Source organism: Pteropus alecto, unplaced genomic scaffold, assembly GCF_000325575.1.
Source record: "Pteropus alecto unplaced genomic scaffold, ASM32557v1 scaffold11, whole genome shotgun sequence".
Taxonomy (NCBI): domain Eukaryota; kingdom Metazoa; phylum Chordata; class Mammalia; order Chiroptera; family Pteropodidae; genus Pteropus; species Pteropus alecto.
The window spans coordinates 8249311-8253627 of record NW_006431956.1 but is presented as its reverse complement, the minus strand read 5'-3'; the positions used below and the strand labels follow the sequence as shown (position 1 = coordinate 8253627).

The 4317-nt window shown below is 38.0% G+C and overlaps 1 long non-coding RNA gene across 2 annotated transcripts in view; it reads left to right on the top strand.

The window, feature by feature from the left end:
- LOC107195323 overlaps window positions 1-4317 on the top strand; it is a 435673-nt gene that overhangs the window by 76358 nt on the left and 354998 nt on the right. The window contains exons 4-5 of one of the 2 annotated variants that reach the window (XR_003044793.1): window positions 2721-2795; window positions 3361-3463. This is a non-coding gene — a long non-coding RNA (uncharacterized LOC107195323). The remainder of the gene's footprint in view (window positions 1-2720; window positions 2796-3360; window positions 3464-4317) is intronic. The other variant, XR_003044794.1, reaches the window with a different exon arrangement.

Below are 4317 nucleotides of genomic sequence, written 5' to 3'. Positions count from 1 at the left end.
TCTTAGGCAAAAGATTTCCTTGGATAAAAATTGCATTTTCCCTTCCATTCTGGTCCATTTGGTAATTGTCACTCATGCCCTCCGCACTCACCATTATGCCTCTTTTCTCACTCTGGGATCCTTAGTAATTCTTACTGTGTAGGGCTGCACCTGAGGTTACCTGCCCAGCGCACTGTGCTCCTCACTCACCATCAACATCCACTGCTGGCTTTCAGTTACACCAAAATCTAAGACCCTTGCCCCTGCAAGTTTCTGTTCTCTGAAGCTAATGATGTGGATGGAAAAGAAATCCATGCTCAAATATTCATGAATGATGATGGGCTCATGAGTTGTCCATCTAGTTACGACATCGCATACCAATAAGGATCCTCTGGGGAAGGTGTGTTTTCTAATCCAAGAAAAAGCAGTCTAATCAGGTACACTTAAAAAAAAAGTGTCCCATGGTCCATCACATTTGGAAAATGCTGCCTATTCACATCCATTATTGGAGATTCCTAGCGCTTCGTAATTTTCCCAAGCACAGGTTAAGTTCTACAGTGAAGGCAAATGTTTAAACCTGAGAGTTCCCCAAATTTATGGATGTTAATGAACCTGCCTGTGAGTATGGTTTTTTTTTCTTCTTACTATAACACCTATTAGTGCTCCTTGGAGAACACACTTGGAGATATACTTCCTTAATCCAAAGTAGTGATTTGTCTGATGGTGTGAATTTCAGATTAAGGGGGTGGTACCTTGGGTAAGCATTTTGGAATTAAAGAGTCTTTCAATGCTTCTAAAGTCACAGTGTGTGACTAGTTGGCTCTCGATCTATGAATAGTTGATTTTCTTTTCTATTTTACTTTAATAGATGATCAGTTTTAGTTTTCTAATAGTCAAGACAGAGAAACAACATAAATGTCCACTAATGGATGAATGGATGGAGAAAATGTGAGATTTCATATATATATGATGGAATTTTACTCAACCATAAAAAAGAAGGAAGTCTTGCTACTTGTAACAACACAGATGGACCTGGAAGGCATTATTCTAAGTGAAATGAGAAAGGCAAATACTATATGATCTCATTTATATGTGGAATCCAAAATCGAAAAGAAAAACAAAAAATTCCGCAAAATCCGAGCTCCTATGTACAGAGACTAGGTTTGTGGGCAAAATGGGTGAAGGAGGTCAAAATGTACAAGTTTTTAGTTATAAAATAAATAAGTCCTAGAAGTGTAATGTGCAGCATGGTACTGTAGTTAATAATACTGTATCGCATATTTGAAAGTGGCTAAGAGAGTAGATCTTAAAAGATCTGATCACAAGAAAAAATTTCTTTGAAGCTACATGTGGTGAGGGAGATTAACCAGCCTTATTGTGGGGAGCATTTCACAATATGTGCAAATATCAAATCATAACATTGTATGACTGATATAATGTTGCCTGTCAGTTAGACCTCAATAAAGAAGAAAATAATAGCTTTTACATAGTTGCTGTTCTCCACCCACCTCATACATTTGCTGAAATTAAGCTTGTACTTGTTCCTATTACTTTTTTATATTTTAAATTATTTTTTTTGCTTCTCTCTCTTTTTAATTCTCTTCATGAGAACCAAGAATATTCTTGGTATCCTGTTTTCCAATAGAATGTACGAGCTTCTTTCCTTTATATATTTTCTCAAGGAGTATACTAGATGACTGTGTCAGTCATTTGGGTGCTTGTTAAAGTGAAGATTTCTGGACACTTCCATACTTCTCCTGTATCTGTGTTTCTGGGAGTATGGCCTCCAGTACTGAATTTACAGGAAATTCTTACACATATCGAAGTTTGAGATACTTTGCAACCCACAAGGAGCCTATTTTCTAGATAGCAGAGAATGAATTGAGTATCGCAGTCCCCGTTTATCCACGGGGGACGCATTCCTAGACCTCCATTGGATGCCTGAAACCTCAGGGAGCACTGAACCCTATATATACTGTTTTCCCTATACATATATACCTATGATAAAGTTTAACTTATAAACACAGTAAGAGATTAACAACAATAACCAATAATAAAGTAGAGTAATCATGCATGACAGTATACTGTAATCAGAGTTATATGAATGTGATATCTCTCTCTCTCTCTCTCTCTCTCTCACTCACTCACTCACTCACTCACTCTTATAACCGAGATGGCTGCTATGCCACTAACACACCAGGATCATCTATAGTGTGGAGACGTGGGACAAAGGGATGATTCAGGTCCCGGGCTGTTCGGAGTGAGATAGCTCGAGATTTCATCACATTACTCAGAATGTCACACAATGTAAAACTTATGAATTGTTTATTTGGGGGATTTTCCATTTAATATTTTCAGACTGTGGTGGAATGCAAGTAATTGAAACCGGGAAAAGTATGGATAAAGTGGGTGACCATGGTTAAGAGTATAAATATGCATTATACAGTCAAGTCCATGCATTTTTTTTTTTCTGAAAAATCGGGACCTCTGATCACTTTGAAGTGAGTCTACACACAGCCCCTTTTTGAGTAAAAAAGCATGTTTTTGGTTTTTTTTTTTTTTTTGAGAAGGTATGAAATGTAGGCAAGGGATAGATGTAGCAAGACCTGACCATTGTGTCATCTCATCCTGTCGTTTACCTGGGTTTTAGGTCCCTCATACATAACTTGAGATTGTTGAGTAAAACAATCTCTAAATTCCCTGTGAACATTAATAAATAACATATCATTCTTTTACTCCAGGCAAACATAAGGTTGAGTCAAAGGCTAAAATGGAAATGAAGCCAGAAGTTCTCTTAAACAACAAATGCTAAAGAGGTATGCCATTTTACAGCCAAGTTTCTTCCTATATTTTTAAAAAATAATGTAACAATATTATATAACTATTATATAGCATCGGAAAAGAATAAAATATAGCTACACACATCAAGTCGGATGCATCTCAGAAAATAATATCGAGTGAAAAAATCAAATTGCAGAAGAATCCAGACAGCGATTCCATTTATATCGGCTCGAAACACTTAATACTAAACTACGGATTGAAGTTGTATACATATGCACCAAACTACAAAGAAAAGCGAGGGAATGATAACCCAAAATTCAGCGTAGTGGTTTTCTCCAGGAAGAAGCCATATGACATCACAGAGTGGCACATGGGTCTTCAAAGGTACCCAAAACACTCTATTTTGTATCCAGGGTGGTGGCTGCATGGTTGTCAATTTTGTTGCAATTCATCATACCTTATACACATGGCATAATTATATCCAATCAGTTTTTGGTAAAAACGATGGCCAAAAGTCGAGAACGTGCATATCTCGATACAGAATAAATTTTTCTACTATATCGTTGTGCATTTCCCCACTCTTTCTCTATTTCTTTACAGACTTCCGTGTTTAAGTAAATAGATGTTTTATGAGAAACACGAAACAGAACCTTGTGCTTTGGTAGTTCTTCATAGAAAAACAAAATAGCATCAACAACACAAGGTAAGAGAACATCAACAAATATGTAACAGGTACCTTTGCTACAGTAAACCGGGACTGTGTAAACACGGACTGTGTGATGCATGCTTCTCTGCAAACAGAGTGAAGCGGTGCCAGGTTTCCAAAGCGTCATTAGCTCCTCGCATTTAAGTAACACAGATTTCCTTTTATTCACAGCTATTAGAGATCAGGGCTCGCTCTTCCCCGTCCCCTTCACCACAGAGGCAGTCATTCCTTTTTAAACATCATTGTCCAGGCTCTGCTTTTCTTCCGGAGAACACCATGTTGTGTGACTGTTGAGTCTGGATTTCTCGGCCATACTCTTGAACCCAGGAGACTCTCACTAGCAGATAGGTGACTTTTGAGACTTCAGAAAGTGTTCAATGAGTCATCACGATCCTTTACTGCAGATGGCCAGGCTTCTCAGCTCCTACGACATAAAATATCGTGAGGTAGGGAAAACAGTAGTGAGGTCTAAGATTTTAGAACTTGTAAACTTTCCCTCGAGTCTAAACGTCATCAGCAATGGCCACCATGTTCCCCAACATACAAACACACTCTATCTCACTGCAGCCTTCACCAGATCCCAGCCATAGTTCAGATCCTGGAGGTCATGGAGCTGTGTGTGTGTGTGTGTGTGTGTGTGTGTGGTATCAGCTCCCTTAAGCACCTATGTACCTTCTCTATCTCCCAGATTATGTAAAAAGAAACTAATCTCATATCTTATGTGAGAAGCTAGTTCAAGAATTTTACTTCCCAGATATTCAGCATATAATTCTGGTCATAATTAAAAATATAGTTAGAAAATAGAAATAATTTACTCACTTGGTTTCGAGGCATGCACAATATTTGGGGTC